General features: G+C 33.4%; 1 protein-coding gene across 5 annotated transcripts in view; it reads left to right on the forward strand.

Annotated features, from left to right (window-relative positions):
* Nucleotides 1-26,924, forward strand: part of LOC128672307 (angiotensin-converting enzyme-like protein Ace3) — a 149,807-nt gene that overhangs the window by 90,651 nt on the left and 32,232 nt on the right. For 4 of the 5 annotated variants that reach the window (XM_053749360.2, XM_053749362.2, XM_053749361.1 and 1 more), the window contains one exon: nt 24,996-25,044. The exons of the other annotated variant lie outside the window; for it this stretch is intronic. The gene's annotated coding sequence lies outside the window, so the exon portion shown is untranslated. The remainder of the gene's footprint in view (nt 1-24,995; nt 25,045-26,924) is intronic. 5 annotated transcript variants of the gene reach the window in all.

A 26,924-nucleotide genomic window follows, 5' to 3' on the forward strand; every position in this document is an offset into this window, starting at 1 on the left:
ATATCTGTATTTTTATCAAAACAACATTCATTTAGGGTTGGCAACGTGCGTGTATGCTCTTTGTGATGCAGCCATCCATAGCACCGCTATCCATTAGCCGGGTCGCCGTCGCATGTAAAGTAGATGTACCAGCATGAAATATATTTTATTTTTCTTTGTGTTCATTTATTCAATGTTTTTAATCTACACTAATATTTAAAAGAGGTGTTTGTAAGTTTGTAGGCTGTTATATTCTGAATTAATAAACTGATTTGGAAAATTCTTACAACAGAAAGCTCATACCTACATCTATGTTTATAATAAATTTGTATGTTTTTAACCGATTTCAAAAATTCTTTCATCATTGGAAAGGTACATTAACCAAGGTTAAGGTTAAGGCTATATTTTATCTCAAAATTCCCACAGGAGCGAAACCCTGGGCAAAATCTAGTATATATACACGTACATAGGGTACTTTTATATCTCAATATTAACTATTGCCCGCGGCTCTACCTGTGACAAAAACTAGCATATATCACTCTCCAGCTATATCCAAATCCAATCTACCACAACCAATGCTCCATTTTGATGCGAAAAATGGAAAAAAATAAAGAATAACAAACACACTTTAATAGAAGTAAAATAAAAACTTTCTCAATATACTATTAGTATTGGTTCCTACGGGAGCGAAACGCTAGGCTGTAGTAAATATTTTTCTTTAATTTTAAGAGTGGCTTCTCTGACTGCTCATGCGGTTTTATGTGATAACGCCCTAATATCAAGGGGAATAATGAGACGGCCATTTGTCTTCTTTAAGGCTTCACCGAAATATTCCGTAACGACGTCTTCCGTCACCGCTATGATACTTGATGCTATCAATAATAATGCTTGGTGTGGCTGCCGTGATATGGTTGGGGTGAATTTAAAACGTTGCCAGCTGTTTATTTAATTTCTTTATACAGTTTGTTGGTTGTATCATCTGTCAGCAATATTAGAAGCCTTAAGACGACTTAAATAAAACATTCCAATGAAATAAATGAAAGTAAGACATAAATCCATATCCACCCAATTAATTTGATTTAACCTATGTAAAATGTGATATTAGATTAAAATGTTGATGATATTAGAGAATTTCATGTCATACATTTAGGCGTTTTGAATAAAATCTGACCATTGTTAGCTATAACACACTTGAAAAGAAAGTTTCTTCTTTTGATTATCCGATTTTATACACCTTTTTGGACAAATTTCGTGTAAGAAGAAAAGACACACACAATCATGGCAAGATAATAATAATAAAGTGAGTTAGACCTTTACAGACGTAAGAACTCTTATTACGAACACATAAATTCAAGAAATTGCAGCTAAGTACTATGTTAGAGCCACAAAACTACTTTAGGTAAGAAAAATATACAAAGACATTCCCTACAACGGAATAGCGTTGCATAAATATTGTCAAAGATCTCCACAATAAATTCCTTGCACGGTTTTATTAAAAATCTTCCATTTGTGCGGGCTTATTGAAGTATTCCTTGCTTCGCTAACTTGTCCAACCTGGGAAACTTCTCCGTTCCCGAGCGAACACTCGTACGTCAACCACATAACAAGTAGCCCTGCATGGAACTCTATGCAACGGCAATAGCGGCGACTTTGCAATGATTTTGGTTAGCTTTATGTGCTGTTGAATGTACAATGTACATGCTGATATTTCGGTGCATAAATATTTTACGTCGCGTTTTGGAAAGCTTTCGACTTGTGCTGTATGAAATTGTGATGCAAAAGGTTGTACCGTGATTTAAATGCAAAGTGTTGTGTATTATGTTTCATGAAATGTTATATAAATTCTTTATAGAAACATCTCTTCCTCCTCTAATGACGACCTCGGTGGCGCAGTGGTAAATCTTGCCTCTGAACCGAGAGGTCCCGGGTTCGAACCCCGGTCGGGTCATGATGGAAAATGATCTTTTTCTGATTGGTCCGGGTCTTGGATGTTTATCTATATATGTATGTTTTATAAAATATAGTATCGTAGTAGAGTTAGTATCCGATAACACAAGTCTTGAACTTCTTGAACTGTGTGATTTGTCCTAATATATTAATATTTATATTATTGTATTATTATATATATACTCTAAGCATTTTAAGTTCCTTTTTCTCAGCTGCTAAGCGTCGGACCCGTGGTCCGCTTTCCTAATATTTCTTCTCCATTTCGCTTCGTTGGCAGACCATTGCATTGCTTGCATTTCATTCTTGACGACATTATAAACTTGGCGACAACTTCTGGATTTTTTCCAAAGAATATAGCGTGCTATTACTAGTCATATAATATAGCACGCAGATACTAGTAATATAATATAGCCCCGGGCAGCATATAGATGCTGCCCGGCTTCGCTCCCGTGGGAATTTTAAGATAAAATATAGCTTATAGCAATCTTATATAATGTACCTTTCTAATAGTGAAAGAATTTTTCAAATCGGTTCGGTAGTTTCGGTTTTTACCCGCCTCGAAACATACAAACTCACATAGACACAAACTTACAAACGTTCACCTTTTTATAATGATTATAATAGATATATTCGTTCTAATATTCCATTTAATTCTAATTTTATATCGAAATCATTTTTGCGTATCGAATCGGAATTGCGATGTGTTCATGAGTTAGCCGAATATGTTTCACAAATTCAGTCGTGTTACCCTGTTATGTTAGCACTAATCCTGCAGCCAACGTAACAAATTAAATAAGTACAGATATTATATGCTCTTTATTTTTATCTAGAATAATCATGTACAGTCATGACGCGCTAATAGCGACGACTTTGCAATGAATTTGGGTAGGTTGATGTGCTGTTGAGTGTACAAAAAATCTAGAAGGCCATTTTGCTTCAAGCATTATTTTGTTCTTGTTTGTGTTGTGCTACTTTATATTAATATTTGAGAAAAAAACGTCTTTTCGTTCTTTCTTTATAAAGTAAATAATGTCGAAAACAACTAATAAGATTTGTTTAGTTCTAAACATATAAATTTTAGCATGAATAAAACTAAAAATTCTATCTTAGTGTGAGCAGGGCTTGGAATACCGTTACAATTTTGTAACGTTACCGCGTTTAAGATGTCGTTATGCTGTTATGCGATATATTTAATGTTTCGTCACCAGTTATCGCTGCAACTGTTTTTTTAAAGTAGGTTTACCTTAATATCGAAAAAGTGTAATATTGACAAACATTTACAACATTAATTGTATTTACAACATTAATTGGTAACGTTAATTCATAATTAAGTACATTATAACAATAATTACTGAGAATTAAGGTTATTAATTAATATTTTTTACTTTCTAATAACGGTCACTGGTGACTTTCTATCAAATTTATTAAATTGTATTATATCTTGTACAAGGAATGACTAAACTAAGTTAATAGAGCTTAGTTTAGTCATTCAAGTTAATAGAACTTAGTTTAGTCATAACTTCTTCTTCTGGAGCCTCGTTATTTCTGTGAAACATGTGTACGGGTGGAAGTAGTTTTAAGCGTTGATCCCTTCATATTTACTTATCCCCAATAAGCTTTTTGTTTTGCCAGTAAATTTATTAGCCCATTTCAGGTCACACACATAAGCCCGAACATAATATATTTTGGTGAAAATTTATAGAGGAATAACAATATGGCCGACTTGCTACAAATATTGGTTTAACGAAGCCGATGTGATCAGTTTCATTTTTTTATTTATTTTATGTGATATTATTATTTTTAAAGCGGACTTTCATTTGTTAATAATTTGATCTGTTAATGTATAACCCCATCATACTACCAACAACTTCACCACTATAAAATTTTATTAACATATTTTTTTTTTCAAAAGTGGTATTTCAGTGAATTGAATTTTATAGACGCCTCTAATATTTATGATTTTTTGTTTGTTTATTTATAACTATATTTCACATAGAAACATATAAAAAAACAGAAACAATGATAGCAAATACGGCGGACTTAACCCATGAAGGGATCTCCTTTTTGTACATCTTTGTTTCCTATAACCCTTCACTCTCATTTTAAAGACTTTTGATGAACGATAAAAAATGTTTAATTGCACCAAGACTTACAAATTATACTTAACTAGTTGGTTACTAAATCGTATGTACTAGGATACACCTACGTCAATAATATTAAAGTAATACAAGGCACAAGTGGCGTCTTAATGTTAAATTGTTAGTTACAGGAAACCAAAATGAAAAAAATACAAAAAAAAATGTTCGTAGCACTCGTAACATATATTATGTATAGATAAAAAATTGATAAACTTTACAAACGCTAATCTTATCATAACATGCGAAAGTATATTTGTTTATTGCCTCTTCACGATTTGTTTACTCAATCAATCTTCTTGAAATTTTGCATATAGGCTTACTTTTATATTTTACCATTCGTTCTGACTGAAAAACTATCTACTCCCGTGGGAAAATCACGCGAGCGGAGCCGCAAGCTAAATCGAGTAATATAAACAAGGATTAACGACAAAAACTTCACTCCCCCTTTCACAAACTAGAGGAAGGATATTAATTTAAAGTACTGAGCAGAGCAGATGAGTTGATAATTACTTCCCCTTCATGCACAGGCGGCACATGCTCAATTTGTTATACTTTTTTTTTAATTAAAAAAGTTAACTATATGTAAAGTCGAGTTAGATCGCTCTTTAAATCGTCGTTTGAAAACATCATTACTCGGTACTATTGTTATTAAATCTTTGATCCGTCAACCCTAGTTGTGATAAAACGTTTCTTTTTTTTTATTAGGTTTTTTTGGTAGGTATATTTAAAAAAATGGCAAATAATCGCGAATGAATTTTTTTTCATACACTTTAAAAATGTTTTTTTTTTTACAAATATTACGTATCTACTTAATTACTAATTTGTTAATGAAATTATTCGTTTGCAAAAGGTATAAATAAATTTAAATAAATAAATATATATTAGGACAAATACAGAAAAATATTATTTTAAATCATGACCCGACCGGGGATCGAACCCGGGACCTCTAGGTTCAGTGGCAAGAACTTTACCACTGCGCCACCGAGGTCGTCAATGATTTAAAGAGTATATTTTAATGAAAGGATATAAGCTTTGGTCTCTATTTCTATGTACCTGTATCTGCTTCTATGTACCTAAATAAACAGGTATATTTTGGAAGCCGCTTGGACTTTAATTCCAACTTCTTGTGACCTTTTTTACACTCACAAATATACAAATACCAGGAATACAAATCTCTTTCATTCACCGACCTGGATTCACTAGTGGATCAGAGATAATGTTCCTCTTTGATCCACTTTTGAATCTAAACGTAATTTTATACCTTTAATTCTTGAATTAACTTTTATTTAAAGGAATACTGTAATTGTAGAACACAACCCGATATCCGAAGTAGTTTCTGAATACTATTACTAATCGTCTTGATTGAGATATCATCTAGCGGGCGCTATCTTGCTGTTCTAATTAAAAGTTTTCTTACCACAACAAGGAACAAGGACATTCCGATGATCTATCACTTTGGTGTCAGCCTTGTTACCTTGTTAGATTGCTATGCGGACAATAGGACAAACAAACATGCTAGATTAATTAGTGAACGGTTGGAAATAATAGTAGTAAATACTGTAATATAATAAGTTTTTTACAGAAATTTCATTTTTGACACAAGCTTTTATTGTTGTCAGAGATATCTTATTGCATGGTGTTCGTGCAGTAAACCGTTAAGCAGTTCCCTCGTCCGGAGCCGTTCCTAGTTGAACCATCCGAACATGCTTATCATATTAATGCATTGACATCTAAAGTGTGTACAAAATTTCAGCTCAATCGATTGAAGATATGCTTCACGATCGAGTTACAAGATACGCAAAGTACATACTTACATGCAAGATAGATAGATAAAAGCTTTAAAAATAAAAAGCAATGATTTATCATCCTTGCACCAAATATCTTTTATTAATGAGTGAGCTATATAAATATTGCTATGTATATGCTATGTACTTACATACCCGGCGAACATATAAGAGAGTCATGACTATATAGACAAAGCAAGTGAGATTAGTCAGGATCGTGGCAGGTAGTCTTTATCCCTCTGTCTCTCCCTGACCCTCATCGGAAAATAGGCATGATAAAATACATGTTTAATATGTACTGATTTATTTTTAGTCACGCAAATTGCAATCACTACTCTTAGTGTGGGTTGCACCGTCAACTTTGACGATCATTCAAACGTACGCAGAAAAACGCAAAGTACGCTATTTTGTCTTAATGTCAGCGGCGGCGCGCTGGTTAAAATCAACGTCAAATTTGACTGTGCAAATATCCCTTATAAACATAGCGTTGATTTTTATAACCTATAAACGCCATGCGGGCGTCTTTGTAAACAAAATTTAGAATCTGTGTTAATTCCGTCATGAGTGTTCTACAAAGAATATAGAACAACGAAACTAAATTGCCAAAGTCTTGACATAGACAAGGATTCCTCCATGCTCGGCCTTGATCCCAATTCGAGATCAAATGCGTCAACATTGGACATTAGATTTTCATATGACGATTGTTATATTTTTAAATTTGTGTTTATGCCAGTTATTTGAGTTCTTTGTTTTATTGTTAAGTCGAAAATTACGAAATATTGGGTTGGAATTTTCCATTTTAATGGTTTTATCGGATTTTTATTTTCTAAAATTTAATTTATTTTTAATGTTTATTTTATATCGATTCTGGTCGTTACTATACATTATGTATCACTAGAGACCCGCCCCGGCTTCGCACGGTTGTAATATTATACATGTTATATACAAACAAACCTTCCTCTTGAACCACTCTCACTATTTAAAAACCACATCAAAATCCGTTGAGTAGTAAAGATCTAGACAGACAGCGGAAGTGACATTGTTTTATACTATCTGATATAATATCCTATCTATCATAGACCATCTTCATAAATATTTGACTGAGCAGAGCATTCAAATATCTAAAAGCGGCAACAACTTTCTCGGCAATATTAATGGAGTGGTTTGCCAATCAATCAACCACTTAAGAATGTCATTCTTGTCGATAGGGCAGCCTTCATCATATATCCTCTGCCATCGAGTTTACCTACTCCTTTTTAAACATCTTCTTTACATAGAATAAAACAAAGTCGCTTCTCGCTGTCTGTCCCTATGTTTGCTTACATCTTTAAGACATCTCAACGGATTTTGATGCGGGTATTTTTAATAGATAGAGTGATTCAAGAGGATAATTTATGTGCATATAACGTGTATAATATTGCACCCGTGTGCACACAAATTTGCAAGTTTAATCTATATACATAAATTTATGCGATGCGATAATATGTTGATAGCAAATTGTCAATTAATTGCTCTTTTGAGAACAATTTTACAACAAAATTATGATAAAATAATTGACTAGGTACTTTATTATCTTTTTGTGAAAAGCTTTTAATAAATTATTAATACACAATTAGCAAATTTTATCAAACTGAATTTTGATTTTCTTTTCAACAATAACGACAATAACCTAAATATTATGTAGCTTTTCTTATAAATAAGTTCATAGGGTATAATTGTATTAAAAACATGGGTTTGTGTTTCAACTAAATGTTCGCTTTGTTCTATTTTCATTCATGACTCAGTAGTAGGTACTATAAAGTCAGGTACCTATGTTCTAAAAGCTCAAACAAGTGTTTGAAATCTCAAATTCACCAACATCATCATCATATCGGGTGTGTTATTGCTAACATTGGTATCAGATTTTATTCAAGTCGCCTAAAGGCTTCTGACATGACTTTTACGACCCACCGCCATCTAGCGGCAGGCAGTCGCATACACACTAGTGAACTAAACTGTCAACCAAAAGTCAAAGTGTCAAAGTGTTCAGGTTTCCTCACGATATTTTCCTTCACCGGAAACAGGTGGTGGTCTATGAAAACTAACATGAGTCATATTGGCAAATACAAACTGATGTGGCACGAGTAGAATTCGAACCTAGGACCTTGAGTCACGGGCAGAAGGTCTTACTAACTAGGTCACCACCGCTTCCGTAAGATCATTGGTAATATCGTAAAATATACAACACGATTTAAGCTCACTTGAGCGTGAAATAGCAAGCCGCTGGAATAGCCATATTTGGGCAGATGAAAACAGAAACATTATATCGTAGATGAGAGGTGAGAACAGAGATGAGAATACGCCGAATTCGATGCCCAAAATGATAGATAGATAGATAAACTCTTTATTATAAATGCCTGGAATGTAGTATAGAAAAGGAAGGAAGAATAATAATTTATGGTTCAGTCGAAAGTCGAAAGGAATGACTTATGCAATGTGGCTATGTCGCTCCTGTGAAATAATGCTCTCTTACATACAAATGTAACAATTACCTTAAAAAATTTTTTTACAAAAATGAAATTTTTTATTGAAATCATATATGTGCAGTAAATAGTAATAATGTATAATAGTAATGTTCTGTAATATAATACGTTATTTACTCAAATTATTTTTTTACACATGCTTTTATTGTTGTCAGATTGACCTTATTGCATCGTGTTCGTACAAAAAACCGTTGAGGAGTTCCCTGGGTACATCATCAGCTCATGCTCATCATAATAATGCATTGTCATCCGAACTAAACGTGGGCACAAAATTTCAGGTTGAACATATCTACTTCAAACTTGAGTTGCAAGATTCCACCCGAGGCATAAAGGTATACGACATACATACATAGCAAGTTAAATCAAAGCTTGTAAAAGACTTCTTTGCGATAAGAAATTTTCCATTTACAAATTAATAATTGGAAAACTCGATCGATTAATCTTTCGAACCAGCATTGTACTCAACAGTCCTCAGATCTTATTTACTATTTATCCTCCAATATTCCGATTCCATGCGGAAAATAGTCCTGAAAACCTTTTTTTACAAGAAGAACGAAGCAATGCACTTAAGCAGAAGCGAAATAAGCACGACTACTTTATCAGACATCTATTTATTAATATTATTTTAATAGACAGGAATTCAGCAACTTTTCAATCTCAATGAATGAATGAATGAAAAATGTTATACCAATTTGGTTCTGAGATGATGGAAGCAAAAAAGGACAGACTTTTGCAAAACAGTGGCAAGATTTTAAAAAGCTAGATATTCCATTCAGACTGTTCATATATAAAATAACATGAACTAATCACATAATGAAACGTGATAATCAAATAACACATAAATTGATCAATTTATATTTAGATTTAGTATTTTTTAGTTCTCATACAAAGTATAATTGAAACGCTTTGTGATACCAACATTTGTGACGTCACTTGTCCCAGCCAAGATATTTTTTTTATTTTTGTCACATGGAAAAATATCTGATTTGGATGACATATTACGCTATTATTAAAAAAAGGAAAAGTTCTAGATTTCTGACGTAATTTGTCCGCACTGTCGTCCAAGCCTAAATTTCATTTTTTTAAATATTATGGTAGATTGTCATCTAGTCAAATCCATGATACATTTTTCCATTTGTCAAAAAGAAAAAAGTTATGTAGGGGTTGAACATGGAATTAGTAGGTTTGTACAAAGTACTTATCCATATGGATTGACTAGATGACAATCTACGGTAATATTTAAAAAAATGTATTTTTTTAATGCAAATGACATGGACGTCCAAACCCATCGAAGTGTAAGCAACATTTGGTTATGCGACTTGGCAACATGATAATAATAGAATTCGTGATGTATCACACGCCAAGAGAATTCTCGTTTCTTTGCAAATGATAATAACAGAGCATAGGATACCGACGGTTATTATGCAATACACGTAACGCTCAATGTTAGTATGCGATTCCATGTTGAGGTTATCTTGTTTTATAAGCGGTTTGATGTATAGCCGACCTTTGTATTCGATTCGAATCATATAGATTCTTAACCCCGAGGGGAGAAAGGTGAAAACAGAATCTAATGCGTCAAAGGAGGTATTTTTTTGTATAACATTCGCAGAAACAACCTGGCTTAAACTGAGAAAGTTTGTTTTTTACTTTATGGTAATATTACCTGCAGATTTTTTTTACAATTAGAAAATGAGCTAAACTTGATATCAATTTTTCATATGTATTTTACATATGCTATTGATCATTTAACTAACACAGTATTCGAGTACGTTTTAATTATATTTCCTTAACTGATAGCTTTTAATAAACTATAGGTACTGTGAAAAACACTTCGAAACCCGGAATTTGGCACAACCCTGAACCATTTTCTGTACAAAGTGTGCCGTAAACCCTAAACTCCAGAACCGAATATTCGAACGTTAATCTTCCAGTTATTTAGTACCACTGTTTGGAACCATGTCATTGGCCTATTTGGCTCATCGTCAAACACCAGATACGCATGTTCCAGTTAGAAAAATTACAGTCATTTTGCGTACATCTCATAGACATGAACTTTATAGACTTATCATGAATAGTTTAACACTCCCAAAGGTTGAAAAATCACAACTGAATCTTCAATATTTTTAGGGTGGGTTGCACCAGTCAACTTTGTTTGACGTTAACTTTAACCTGAGGTAGATAAAATGGCGAAGTTTGTAGCATTTCCTCCCATGGTAGGTATTTTCTGAAAAGCAGTTTTTCATGAATTTAGCTATGATACAATACAAATAACTTAACTACGATAGTACTTGTACTTCAAAGTACGTCCCTGAAGATTAAATATAAATATAAAAACCCGCCTGCTTCAGAATCCTAGCGTTGAGCCCATAGATAAAAGAAAAATTGAGCCCCTTAATTTGATACACATACGTACTCAAAAAAAAATGTTTTTCACCAAGTCCAATGACGTTACACAGCCGACATGTTTGTTTTTTTTAACGTCGTTTATATGTGAGATATGTGTAATAAAGAATATTACATACATACAAGATACGCGCAATAAACAATAGCCTTCCTTTGCAGTCGGGTAAAAAACAATCCCTCTGACAAAATAAACCCGCCGTTACGTAAAACAAAAGATACCGATTTCCATTTTTGTAATCGGAAAAGTTAAAAATCGAACGTCCGACTTTTGACGGATTATGGAATTATGACGGCGTTTTAGGCGACGCGTTTTAGCGACTTTTACGATATTTCAAGTCGAATTGATAAAATAATATAAACAACATTGATTCAATCTACTCAACCGGACAGTTTTCTCTTTTGAGACGTTACGGTACGATTGTTGTTTAATAATTACAAAAAAAAGACATCTAAGGAAATACAGTTTATGAACTCTCTCTTAAACAATTTTTCCCAAAGGTTTAAATATACATAAGAGATCTCGTACAAAGTCGAGCCAGATCGCTAGTCTTTAAAAATACACAATAAGTCTTTATTAAAATCAGATTTACGAACTAACACAATATGAATTATGGGCTGTGAAATCCCAATGATGATAAATGTTTTATTTCAAAATAGAAACTACACAGATTTATGACTAAACTAGGTGTTGTCTACACTACAGCTCCGTCTACGGAAGTCTTTGACAAAATACATCAAAATCGGTCCAGTGGTTAAGCGTGATAGTGTGATTTGCATTTATCATTACTATGAAAGTACGAGTAGGTATATGTATGTCAATTGCTTCTGTTTTATTGAAACACTATTTTACCTACACTGTCTACTCGAATGCCGTAGCCGAGGAGTGGAGACATCATTAATGAAAACTTCGTGACTTATTAAACGACATAATTATTGGGTGAATGTAAATCGCAAATAGTGAGATGAAAATTTTATATGCTCGAGCCGGTATCAAACTCACACAACTGCATTACTTTTTTTATTTTTTTTTTTTATTTACATAAATTCAATTAATTTAGTTTAAAAAACAGTATGTGTGACGTGTAGCTTAGTACACTAACGGCTACCTAAAGGTCCAATTCTCGAATGCCTTGAATCTTTACGTCATAATAGAAAAACGAGTCATGTATTTTTTTGTACATTTTTTATTTTAGGTTCAGGGATCCATACCAATGTATTCGCATTACAGTCAGACAGTCTGAAGCCAGAGTGCCGTTACTCAAGTAATTATGATCCATTAGGAGCTGCAGATAGCTGCCGAGTTCATTATCATTATAGTAGACAACTCAACGGTATGGTAACGCAACACGCAAAGGCGAACACGAACGAACATGAATATAGACAATTTTGGTTAATTATAGACTGATCAAGTTTAGACCCACCTGAGATCGGTAGAACCAAATCCAATAGGATTTGAAATCTAATAGGATTTGGATAGAGATATACTCTGATAATCATAAAAAAGATAAAGCATACTTTAAGCTAAAATATGTTTGACACTGTCGCACTTAACTAAATTTGGCATTGACAGAATGAGACATACCTATATCATTTTAATTGCTATTATTAAGTATTGGTTACTATCTTGGGATTTGCTCCTATTATACAATTTGAGCCAAACTTTTAACCAGTATTCATGCATTTAGAAGTCAAAATTACATGAAGGCATCTGACATAACTTTCACGAATACCGCCATCTTGTAAATTTAAGAGGGAATTATCACAAGTAAACCTGCGCAATAGAATGTCTATTGTTCAAATTTACTAACGATATTTTTCTTTGCAGGAAGCAAATGGTGATCTATAAAAACTACTGTAACTATGATTTGTATACAAAATGCATGAGTAGGATTCGAACTTGAGACATTGTGAGCACAGCTTGTCTTAACCACTAGACCATCACGACTTCAAGTTACAAACTAAGTTAGAATATTTACCTACTCTTACTTTCATAAGCAGATTATCTCAAATTAAATCTGTCCATTTACAGGTGAGCGACCCGGGTTAAGTTTAACGCCTTTATCTCACGTTGACTTTAATTAAATTGTACTCTGAATATTAAAATATACTATCACTGTAATTTGTGTTAATCTACTTTGAGCTCCTTTTATGTTACGACTGATATGACTTGGAACTTGAAAGTTACTGTTATTTCAAAGTTGGTAAAAGTAATTGAGTCAATTTTAGGTTAAAATACTATTAGATACAGTCAAACAAGCAAGTCTCTCTCTCTTTTTCCCATCTGAGCGTTTTCCCGTTTTCTTCCTCAGCCGTTGAGTGTCGGAGCCAAGGATCCGCTTTCCTACTTTTTCGTCTCCACTTCACACGGTCGTCGGCATCCCTAGTAGTCATACCATTGGGACCTGTGTGGGTCTCATGCTGTGTTATACTCGTATAACGTATGCAATGAATTTGGGAAAGTTGATGTGCTGTCGACTGTACGTACACTCTTCATAGTAATATTAATTTGTTTTGTTATATTTATTTAGCAAGATATACATAATTAAAAGTTTTATTTACAATGTGAAAAAATTTTATTTACTAGATCTGGCAATCGCAGAACACATATTTTGAATTTTTCTGCATGTGTTCTTTCGTCCGAAAAATTCATAGGACGAAACGTCTAACGACTCAAGACAGATGGTGAGTTTAACCTAAAATGCAGATTAGAATATTTATTTTCCTAAATACTGAATTTTGAAATTACTATATTTGGTGTGGGTATACCTTTAGAAATAAAAGAAATACTTAAAACCTTGCTAAATTTTATTTTTTGTGAGTAAATACATTTTTTATGTTTGTAAAAAAAAGCCGACGAAAAAACAAAAGGAACTTGTTTTATCAAAGGCGAAAACCTTTTCTCAGTGATATTAAAGTAAATAACTTTTTGATACTACAGTAATAACAGTTTTTGTGTTCAATACGATCCGAGATCTCATTTCCAAGGGCTCGAGTCCGTCGGCTGCTGTACATTGACACTATTGTATGTACCTTATTTTGATATTGAGGCAATAACTATAGGGGGATAAGGCTCCTTTAAGTGTTTATATTTGGACTGCCACACGAGAACTATTACTTTCCAGCCGTGTCAAAAACAAGTTTCTAATATCAGCAATCCATCACAATCAATACATATTTGTGTATACTTTTTGACGATTTATATAGGTAAATAAATAAATATAAATAAATAAATATTAGAACGAATCACACAGATTGAGCTAGCCCCAAAGTAAGTTCGAGACTTGTGTTATGGGATACTAACTCAACGGTACTATATTTTATAACAAATACATATATAGATAAACATCCAAGACCCGGGTCAATCAGAAAAAGATCATTTTCCATCATGACCCGACCGGGGATTGAACCCGGGACCTCTCGGTTCAGGGGCACTCACTTTACCACTGCGCCACCGAGGTCGTCGGTATAAACTCATACTCAAATATCTTTATTGCAGTAACTGCGTAGTTCGCCTCTATTTTGACATATGCTCTACTGTACTTAATGTGTAGATAGTAATAATAGAAATAAATTGATTAAAATATATAAATTATCCTATATATGTTTACATGTTTAGCTAATAATAATAATTTGGATCATGATCATCAATTAATTTAAGAACTTGGTTCTTGACGTTGGAGCATTCATGCCAAGAAGGGCATTCCTAGATGAAATAAAAGAGAAGGCAGAGGTCGTGTCGTATAGGGAGGTGAAATCTATGGCTGAGGACAGAATAATTTGGATAGGCGATGTAAAAGGTCACATTAATTATAAAATTTCTAAAGCGGATTACCTAATGGACACACCATTTCTGAACAATTTATTTGACCTTTTAACAAATTTCAATTGTTTTTGGAGTGTCATTACATCATGTGTTATTTGTAGTTATAATTTTTTTAAATGTCTATTAACCCACTACATGACAAAGCCATCTCCAATCTTTACTACATTATTTTATGTATTGTGTAGACCAAAACTGCTTCAACAGCTCTTTTTAACAACTTGTGTTTCTAATATAATATTTTATTTTTACACATTACACATTTTGGGAAAATTAAGGTGAGTTGCACCGTCAAATTTGATGTTGATTTCAAAATGCCGTACCGTACCTACTACCTAATTCCATGGACCGCGCACGTTAATAAAGTAAATGTTAAAGTTGACGGTGCATGGGTTGCACCGTCAACTTTAACATATTCCTTTTAAATATTCCTTTTTTACTGTAAAAACAATATCTAATTTTGTTATAAACTTGAATGTGTTTGCTAAATCAAGGAGTTCACGTGAAACTTTATTTTACAAGACATTGTTGCGTTCTTCGTGCGTTATCTCAGGAAGGAAATTGTTTTCATTATAATGGCCGATTCAGGATCGTACATTGGTCGATTCCAGAATTTAACGAATCACAATTGTATTAGTTATCTATTAAAGTTCAAAGACACTTTAAAATGTGTATTAAAAATATTAGTAATCGTATTAGGTACCTACTTGTATTTGTATTGGCCATCTAAAATAATATATTAATTAGTTATAATATTATATATAAGTTCATACATACTTCTATACTAATCCAAACTAGTATGGATGTATTCATGTAATAAAGTTAAAAAAAAATCAGTTTTCTGAGAAAAACTGTCCGATTCGTTGTACTGTGCCATCTTGTTCTTTTGCCAGTAAACTTGCCTCAAATCTTTTCCAATGTGACTTCAGCGTATCAGTTTCCATTATTACAGTAAACATCACGGACGATATCGTTCCGACCATATTAATTGCCGTGGAAATTGAAGTTAATTCGTGTCCTGTCATTAGTCTGAACTGCTCAGGTATGCGGTTAAATGGGGACGCATTCCGGGAGCACACATGTGTCTAATAGGCCATTTGATATATAAATTGGATTTGTAAAAAATGTGCAAAAATACTATTAAAAAAAAAACAAATTTCGATTAGGAATTGTACTAAATCATCACTGTAAAATAAAGTAGCTTCCCGCTGTCTGTCTGTATGTATTCTTTGATCTTTAAAACTACGCAACTGTTTTTTAAATAGATTCAAGAGGAAGGTTTTCATGTGATTTATTATGGTTTTACCCGAATGAAGAAGGAAAGGGTCGCTAGTTTAAAGAATAATCAAAAGTACCTACTTAATTACATATCAAAACTAATTAACCCTGTCCAGTCCTGTCTGCTTACTAAATAGCTATTGATTTTATTAGATTTCAATGTTACGAACAGACTGGCATAAAGTAAAGTAAGATAAAAACGAAAATAAAGCATATTATTTAAAAAAAAATAAAATACGAATCAAGCAGGAAACGGATACTGTGAAGCCTTTGACGAAGATTTAAGCTTATCTATTTTTAAGAATCGTTCCCTTCGCAATACCCCTTTAAAATTTCTATTTCACGAAATGGAATTTTCATGTACACGAATGCCAACCACGATTTAGTTTTGAAGATCCCATTCCTGTACCTATCTGTTGTAGATGTTTAGTTTGCGCAAAGATTTTGAATACAAGTTTCTGCGAAGTACAGATTCAAGAACAGTTTCAATAAAATTTTAGGAGTACTTGAATTTGGTTATGTTATGTTTACTTTAAATTATATTAAGATCCAATTTCATTAGATAAACAGATAAACGATAAGTACCTACCTAAGACGGTTAAAGACGGAAGATTATAGTTAATGTCAAAGTTGATTGGCGCAACCCACTCTAAGATGGTCGTGGCATGTGGATTCGCCCTAAGTTAGAACCACTCCTTTTCCACACGTGTATGTGATACGAAGCGATTAAAAGATACATAGTCTAGTTAGCTGATAGGCAACAATAATATTCCCAGGCAGTTTTAATTTTACTTCACAACAAAAAAATACTACTTGTTAATAAAGATCGTTCGCAGCCGAGTCGCACTCGCCTTGAAAAATGTCTTACTACTTGTTGTAATACTTGTGCTACTATTTACATCTCACCATCGAGTCGACTTGCAGTTAGACGTAACTAACCAATCACAGCATGCCATTGTGACGCAACGACAGCCACAACGCATTGTGATTGGTTCGCTGCGTCTCATCACGAATCGATTCGATAGTGAGAAGTGTGCAAACCCGCACTTCGCCCTGAAACTATAGTCGACTTTACAGTCGATAATCACACGTGAGTGACCCGAATTTTCATTATTATAGCGTTGAAGATCCTCAAAGTCAGTAAAGACTGCTATAAAGCAGGGTTTGTTTTCTTCTCAAAGGATATCGGCACTCATTGGCTGATTGCCAAACGCTATATAATATTACAGGAAGCGATTACGTCGAACTGGGAGCAGGGATTAGCTCCGACAGGCCAGCTTTTCTGGGTGGTATTAAGTGTATTATAGAAGATATATCATATTGTTTTGGTATCTATAGAGCGGTGTATTGGTTTTTTTATAGATAGGATGGATATCTTTTATTGACGACCTCGATGGCGCAGTGGTTAAGTTCTTGCCACTGAACCGAGAGGTCCTGGGTTCGATCCCTGGTCGGGTCATGATGGAAAATGATCTTTTTCTGATTGATGCGGGTCTTGGATGTTTATCTATATATGTATTTGTTATAAAATATAGTATCGTTGAGTTAGTATCCCATAACACAAGTCTCGAACTTATTTTGGGGCTAGCTCAATCTGTGTGAATTGTCCTAATATATTTATTTATTATTTATGTTATTTGTATTTAAGTACTTTATTTTATTTGGAAAATAAGCAGTCATTTAAATCTAACTAAACCTTTCATAGAAAATAAATGACCAATTAACATGTTCTCACATAGGTATGTCTAAAACACACTTATGTTGGAATGGAAATCAGTTGCAAGTGGTGTTAAAAAAATTTGACTGTCGTATAAAAAAAAATATATTTTAATACTTTTTATTTTAAGTTCTTAATCAAATGCTAAATTTCTTCTAAATCTGTGTTAGTTCTTGATCGCTACGCGCGATATCTTTTAGCAGGTTATGCCACAGTAGAAATTTTTGCATCGCAAAAAGTCACACAAGTTACATCGTTATTAGTTTCTGCATCACCCATACCTGAATCCAGATATTTTCTGGGTAAATATATTTGTACCCAAACCCGTTCAGTACTGGGAAGGAATTTCAATTTTACAATCTAATCTAAATTGCAATTTTAATGATCAAAATATAGACCGATATAAGAAAGAGTAGCTAGCTTCTAATCATCGAAATAATTACAGTACGGTATATCGTGAAGCTATAGGTGGCGAGTGCTCCCGCCGTAGAATAGGACCACTCCAAATTCTTTAGGGATGTCGTACGAGGCGACTAAGGGACACTGTGGGAGCTGTTAGGCAAAAATAGCATCCCATGGTGGCGTTGTGGGTCGGTTCGGGCAGTGTATTATTTTATTTTTCGTTCGATACTAGGCCTTAGTGCGAATTTCGATCGAAGTAAGTCGAGTGTGTAGACCATAATATGAAATGTGGTTATAACGCGATGAAGCATTATTACATAATTATTCTGCAATTTGATTGGTTTGGCTGCGTCTCATTGTGTAAATAAATACAACACAAAATACACACAACACAATATGTATTGCACCAAACCTTACAAATATATACATACATACAGTAAATAATATTAAAAGATTGAAGTCGTATTGTAAACTCGATCGAATAATATTGAGAGAATATCTAGTGAAATTTAAATTGAATTTTCTCTGCAGTAATGTATTGTAATAAAGTACAGTCAACAGCACATCAAGTTAGCCAGCATGAACCTTTATTGTGTGGTAATAGCGTCGAGTTTGCAATGAATTTGGGTAGGTTGACGTGCTGTTGACTGTACTCGTATGTTGAAAAAAAAAGTATTTCAATTCAAGTGGCGATATCGGTAGATGCCGATAAATGGATCCACTATAAAATAAATTCCATTTAAATAAAAGGCAATGCCATCAAAAACATGCTGTAAAAAACCCAAGTCTCGCAGCTCAGAAGATTTTTCTCTTAAAAAATTGTGAGATCCGTGTAATACCAAGTCGATTATTTTATTAAGTCCCTACTTATGGGACCTTCTGTCTTAAGTTTTACGTAAGTTATTATCATATCGATATTAATAATCTTTTAGGTTTTAAATAAATAGATCGACTTAGCCATCAATCTCATGGGCTGAACGCGGCCTTTTCACTACACAGGTACTTTTCATTCACTTGCACTATGAACTGCAAATGTAACTTTGTAATTTCCTATATTTATATGGGATTACAAAGTTATTAATATATAAAGCAGTTGGTGTATCTAGAAAACTGGACCGAAATTCCAAAATATTTAGGTTTTCCCTTGATTTAGACACTAAACACTAATTGTATTCTAAATTTGAAGCTTCTATGTCTACTAGACGTGCCTTTGACTTTTGATGATGGGTCAGTGAGTGGGTGAGTGAGTGAGTGAGTGAGTGAGTGACACAATCAAGAAACTTTTACAAGTTACAATCTGCTAAATTACCGGTTAATATTGAAAATGCAGGCTTCTTGTTTTATCCACAACGAAGTTATTGGGGTTCGAAATTGCTTCGAGAAAAGGATGGTACGGCCGTGCCGCTTTTTTTTTGCTTCGCTTTTTTTTGCAGATATAAAATAGAATAAAAGGGATGACAGTCGCTGCAAAATATTTTTGAAACAAATACTGCAGCTCATAGGCGGATCAGCTCAACAAAGCCTATCGTTGGATAGACCGGATTTTACCCGTAGTCCTTTTAAAGTGCACCAATGTCGCCAGTGTGTGTTGATATAAATGGGTGCAATATATAAATGTGTGCAACACATAAATTTTCTCTGCATCCAGACAAACCAACCTTTTAGTTTCGTTCAAATTTTGATAATACACTATTGTTAAGTCGATAGTCAGAGCTATTATGAGCTTGAAATATTTTTTAATAGCTATAACATGTCCCACTGCTGGGCAAAAGCTTCCTCTCTCTCTTTCCACGTGTGTGTGTGTGCAATTTAACTTGAGCGTTAGTAAATTGAGGTAAGTAGTTTAATAATCTTTGGTCTTCTCCATCCAATGTCTGTCGGTTGCCCTAAGCTCATCCGACCATCTAAAATTAAATAATAATAACATAATTAAAATAAAACGAGCTTACAGGTAGCTGATACAGTATCACGTCTTAATCCCTTAAGAGGTAGACAGAGCCTAGATGAGCCCAGGAGTTACTGGTGGAATAAGGATTAAATTGTGAATTGAGCATGTCACCTACAAGAAGAATACCTATTAAGAATATTTTCCTTTACCTATTAAGAAAGTTTAGAACAGTGATAGAGGCAATGTAATGTATTTTAAATGTAAAACGCGCTTGACATGACACCTCTGTTTTTTTTCAAGCGTCCATTGGCTGCGGTGACCACTTCCCATATAGTGTCTGCCAGTAGTCTGCCGTACACAAAGTACGTAAATAAATTAAAACGACATCTCTTACTTACTCGAATCATCCTGTTAATAGTAACATTCTTCAAATCAATTTGCACACACAATACTTGTCTACTATCTTGCCATTTCTCCAAAATGGCATTTAGGTACCTAATATCTAACAGAATTGTAACTTACCACGCGATACGTTAACATCACGTATTTAAAAGTTGCAAAGTGCAGAGTTAAGAGTTAGTTTAACATGGAATAGTTAAAGTTGTATATACACGAACTCGGTTTATGCTACTATTACGTAACATACAAGCAGTTTAAAAAGTTTCCGTATACAAGCGCACAACTCTTTAAAGATCTTCAGAAATAATGTTTTGTGGAGTAAAAATAAAGTGCGTAATTGACGATAGTGGCCTTGTAAACTTTGGATTTTTATTGATCCTACTAATAATATAAATACGAAAGTTTGAGGATGTGTATATGTATGTTTGTTACTCTTTCAGGCAAAATCTACAGGACACTGTTTTGAAATTTAGTATACGGGTAGAATATAACCTGGAATAACACATGGGGTACTTTTTATCCCGAAATTCCCACAAGAGCGAAGCCCCGGGGCGCAGCTAGAATAATATACTATCACAAATTAGTGAAAACAATAATGATGAAAATATATAACCTAAATTACTTATCAGTAAAGTTTAATACTAAAATACAAAATACCTAATATTGAATGCGTATGACGAATTTAAAAGCAGAGAGAATTTAAAATGATATTCTAATCAGCTCAGTAAAATAGAATATCACAAATTAGTGAAGACTATAATGATGGAAATATTATATATAATTTAATTTACGTATTAGTGAAAAATTCATACTAAAATATAAAATTATATTGATTGGGTATGACGAATTTAGACGACAGAAATTAAAAAATAAATTCTAATCAGTTGTTTGGAGTCACACACGGGGTCGTTATGCGATTGGGTTCAAGGATCACATCGACGTTGATGATGTTGATTGAAGGGTGTGTTAGAAAAGTAATTGGCGAAATGAAACACCGGCCGAGATTGCACAAGATTATTCTATTTTCATTGAGAGCGAAAACGTATTAGGTATCCAATCTCGACGGAAGAGACAAAAGTCAATTTGATATTTTTATTTTAGATTGCGACCATATTAGTCCAACAGGGTGGCAAACCTTTGTATGAAATTAGCAGGCCGTCACAGCTCGAGTCGAACCATAATAAATTATACATCTTAACCTACTTCAGGAATCACATTAATTAAAAGTGAATACCGTAAAATTGTTAAATCTGTTGCCTAGTCTCATTCGTGTAGACAGTCGTGACATGGGGACTTCTTTTATAAGGATTGTATCTGGCTACGTAGACGCATTCGTTACAATTCTACACTAGAAACGCACGCGCATACACCGATTGCGTAAGGCAATCGGTGTAATAATTCAGTCTTAACAAAGTCTGTTACTTATAAATTATTTTATGGCTATTCTGTAAATGTCCATTTTATTCCGATTACAAAACATAAATATAAGGCGCGACCAAATCAGTCAATTTTAAAGACGTTAACTTTAACCTGCCTAATCTTAAAAGTATGCCATTTTCAGAGGCGCGCAGGTTGAAGTTAACATCAAAGTTGACCGGTGCAACTCACCCTTAATCATTTAAAAATTGTTTTATATAAATATAACAATAAACCAATTGAAAACAGGTAACACAATGTACAGAACAAAACCATCAGAAGAGAAAGTTCCGGTGTTATGTTTCGTGTAATGTTTACTCCAATTATAGGTAATTAGCACCATTCCTCGCAGCTTCACATCCGAACTGGAAAGCTTTTACATTCATTAATGAGTGTCATTGTTTGAGGATATAATTGAAACCGTTTTTGTTACTTTGGTGTTATTTTTTATCCAGCGCTATAAAAAAATCCCCTTTTATTTTCTTATAGAAAATTAATATTATAATAATAATAAATAATGGCTTTATAATTAATTTATTAAAACTTGCAATTTCATCTTATCCTAAATTTGTTTACGTTATTTACGAAAAAAATTAAAAAGTAATTGAGTTTAAACTACTATTATTAAAATATCTATTACGAGTCTTCCTAACAAAACCACAGTATATAATGCTTAGCTGACTGAACTACACAGAGTGCGAATTTTGTAACCCAATAGTGTTTTAATTAGACCCTGTTAAACCGGAGACAAGTAATTCTTACGGTAAATTCTGGCAATTTATACAAAGTAATAGTATAAAATAAGTGCAATTTAACTTGAGCGTTAGTAAATTGAGTTAAGTAGTTTAATAAACTTGAAACTGGAGAATACTTAATTATTGCGAAACGTGACTTGAAATTTAATAGAAAATGTATTTGAATTGATCAATTGGAAAATTTATGTTTGAGTACTGTCATTACATAACTTTATTAACAACAAAAATAATCATGATAACGTAGATCGTAGATAACTATATAGGTAACTAGCTGCGTCCCGGAGTTTCACTTCCGTGGGAATTTTGGGATAAAAGTTCCCTATGTGTTATAACAGGTTATATTCTTCCCGTATACCAGATTTCATAACAAAAGGTCCAGTAGATTTGGCGTGAAAGACTAACAAACATGCATACACATTATTATTATTATTATCTCCTTTTATAAATTCACGGCCCTAAGTCCGGTCCTTTGAGAGGCTTGCGTGGGGATATGGATCCAACACGTAGAGGCCCTTTGGAGAGTTTTGATGTTGTGTAGGTCTCCCGCCAAGACCCGCTCCCGGATATACCAATGAAATGATATGCCCATGAGCTGGTCTCGGCGGGAGTGTGAACTATTGCAGAATAATGGATAGAAGTACTGGTCTATAGAATGAAATTTGGATGGACTGAGAATGGGCTATTGCAAAGAGTTATGTCACCTGCCATAATCATGATAACTGACTATTCAGTGGCAGGTGGTGACTCGCCGCTCACTGGATGGGCCCCTCAAATCAGTCGCTCGATCCAGTCAGACGCCCCCGGCGTTATGACATTTTACACTTCCACCCTTCGAGCATATAGCTCTCGCGACTCCACTCTGGCCGGCCGGTGAAGGCAAGCCAGAGGTAGGGGTCCTGTTACCTCTCGGTTTCCACTCCGACCTTGGGGAAGGAAGGCGGAGGTGAGGAACAGGGGCCTCCCCTGGGAGCACTCAGGTCCGTGGGGTCGCTACTCCCCAACAGCTCGCCACAAGCTGCCCTGCGGGCTTATTATTATTATTATTATTACACAAATTGTCTGACCAATTATTTTTAAAATCTACAACAAACTGTCTGTTTTTTTTTGTTTACAAAAATCTAAGTCGTCAGCGAGATCTTGTTACATTAAAATGCGTGCCAAAAATATCATATCCGTGCAGTAAAGTAGTAGTTGGATTCCATGGATTCCCTCGTCGACAGCGATTAAACAAGCGGAAGTCGGTTAAACAACAACAAATCAACTTGCAAGATTTAATTACGCCTGTAATTAAACACCGAGACAGCTGAAACGAAATAAAAGCTGTAATAAAATATAAATTCAAATATTATAGTTTCATTGAAAATATATTTATTCTAAAGAATCCGTCTATTTATACCTATACCCTTAACTCTCAGGGTTCTCGTGAAGCTAAACGAAAAGGTGTGTGTGCACACAATGCCCAGTGCCAGAAAGTGAACGCTCGCTACCCCTACACGTAGCATCCAAAGTGAAGACAAAGCACTAAAATGACAGAAATTAAGTTTTATACACATTTATTTAAATAAATTTATTATTATGGATCGCATAACCAAGATAATAGTTTATTTGATAGATAGATTTCTCAGTTGTGTTTTCATTCGTGGATTCGTTTCGTATATGCACAGGAAAATTTAGTTTTTCTTTATTTATTTTTATATTGATTATAGATATTCAGTAGATTGCATTTTTATAAATCCATGTATTTGATAAGAATATTAGAATTATATTCTCTTATATATTAAACGACAGGTTTTAAACGCGCACATACCTTTTATGTTGTATATAATTATGCAACACGAAAGAATAAAACTAGTAATATATTATATTATCTTGATCATAGGTATTTAGTAGATGCATTTCGGAACAAAGAACGCTAATAATGTACTAGTCGAGGCAAATTTTTGATCAAAACCAATTTAATTACCACATATTTTTAATTGTTGGTAATTGGTGGCACAAATCGAACTTTTTTTTCTAAATTATGTACTTGGGTGGTACAAAGCGAGGTATGATTAACAATAATAAATTAGCATTGCCCAAGTTTTAAGAGGTATACAGTTACGTAGGTACATCGTAGACTGCTTTCACTCTGTACGTTAGATTTGTACTTCACATCTGTGTTAAATCGACTGTGGTCGTTAGTCGCTCTTCCTGCGGGCAAATTGTTAGCTCGATTTATCGACTTGTATGGTTTAGGCTAGTTTCGCATTCGATATCATGTATCGTATGTTGAACTTAGAGTTAAAAGAAATGAATAAGAAGTGAAGAGATATGAAAAATGGAAGGAATAACAGAATTAGGAAAGATAAGTTTAAAATAATTCAAATGGCTTGTAATGGCCTATAAAATATATGTAATTATTGAGATCTTGATTTGTAATATTAACTCGCCGTTGCTCGCGGCACCGTCCCGCCGATTACTTTAAATGTTTTTGTAGATTTTTTTAAAGTATTTTCACAGCAACAACACTAGATAACTATTTTGACTGTATTTGTTTATTTCCAGGTAGCGCCGGCGCGATTCCTAGTATCATATTAATTTGCACACTTTTATGGTAAGTCAAAAATATTTATTAATCATGCAAGTATATAAAACCCATAATTATTATAAATTGACTCGGAAAATCGCCTACATGAAAGAAAGAAAAAATATATATGAGTTCATATATAGGTATTTAAAAAATTAACCTCCATGTGATTTAAGTATAAACATTTATCAGTTAATAAAGACTTGAGGTGGTTTTTAAATAAATTTAAATTTAAGCTTTTATATTGATGTAGAATATATTCTACCTGTGTACCATAATTTCAATTCATATAAATCCATCTAATAAAATTTATGTGATTGAGTAATAAATATCTTTACACACAAACAGCATAATTTAGTAGGATTTTTGACCTCGCCAATAAAAGAAGACTGTTAGTTTTTGTCATTATAATAAAAACCTAAATTTATGCAAATAAGGAATTTCGTTTATGTTGCTACGTATTATGATATTTTCTCTTTTTTTTTAATAACAAATAAATTGAGTAATTTTGATAAGTATAGTAAGAAATACGATTCGGTAGTTCTATTTTAAGTCTTGACTAAAACAGTTACACAAGCTCATTTTGAAGGCGATGAAACTAATCTCATTGCTCTCGCAGAGTCTTGGAGATAATCTGCAAAAATATGTCGCGGCAATATTAGGAATTGCACAGGCAATACCAGAAAGAAAATACGCAATATTCAGTTTCCCCGCAATATAGGGAAATCTAGTTTCTCATATTGTGCTTAGCGCTGCAGTATTTTGAAATGTTCTACATTCGTTTACAACAACGAGAACATTTTGGTATAATATAAAGGAAATAATAAATAAATTACGTCATTTTAGTAAAATTTAGTTATGAGTATTTGAATAAATTTATATTATAATATTACTATATCAGTACGTATGCACTTATGTACATTAAGATATCTAAACAAATGGAAAATTCACCCCTATTACCATGGCGTAGATATTCCGTACAGGGTAAGTCCACATGTAGAGGTATATCATCATTTAGAATAGCTTTTAAGATTCAATTTGGCTCAAAGGAGTTACATATGAAAATTTTGAAATATACTTTAAAAAATGTTTAAAGTGCACTTTACGGGCTTGTTTTATTTCTATATAAATAAACGCAAGATATACTTTGTTCAGAGAGCAATTTGCAACGAACAACTTTCTTTATAAAACCAAATCAGATTCCAATTATATCAAAAGATTCTTCAATATCTCCCAAGATTTTGTTACAGAGCTCATCTGAATAAAATTAATTTTACTTTTCATAAAAGAAATATTTTAAGGAAATGGCTCTATGAATAAACGAAGGGCCACCGGCATTTCTTTATTCGCTAAATCAATTTATTTTATGTGAATACATTAACATTTAAAATGTAATTATCGCACCCTCGAGTTAAATCCACTGGACTGTGAAAAATAATAACAAAATCAAAAATTTAAAGATTTTTGTAACTTTTTTAAATAAATTAATTTTAAGAATGTTCAGTATGGGTTGCACCCTCAACTTTGACGTTAACGTGCGCAGAAAAACGTAAAGTACGTATTTTACGACGTACGTACATCTCTACGCATTTTCTCTAAACCTCAGCGGCGTCGGTTAAAATCAACATCAAATATGACGATGCAACTCGCCCTTAACATATCGACATTAAAATACGTACCTAATAATAGAATTTTGATTTTCAAATGTTAAAATCTTTAATCTTAAATCTTTCATAACCTGATCGAATCGAAATGTAAGGCGTGCATTTGTATAATAGAACAGAGTTTAGTGGTTTTTCAATAATAGTTCTTACTCGGTGTAGATAAGACTTACTATTGAGAATCCATTCCGTCTTTGAAATAATGTTAACCAAATCTTCAACCTGATCAATGATTTCATTCACTTT

The sequence above is a fragment of the Plodia interpunctella genome, chromosome 9 (genome assembly GCF_027563975.2).
Source record: "Plodia interpunctella isolate USDA-ARS_2022_Savannah chromosome 9, ilPloInte3.2, whole genome shotgun sequence".
NCBI classification, from domain to species: Eukaryota; Metazoa; Arthropoda; class Insecta; order Lepidoptera; family Pyralidae; genus Plodia; species Plodia interpunctella.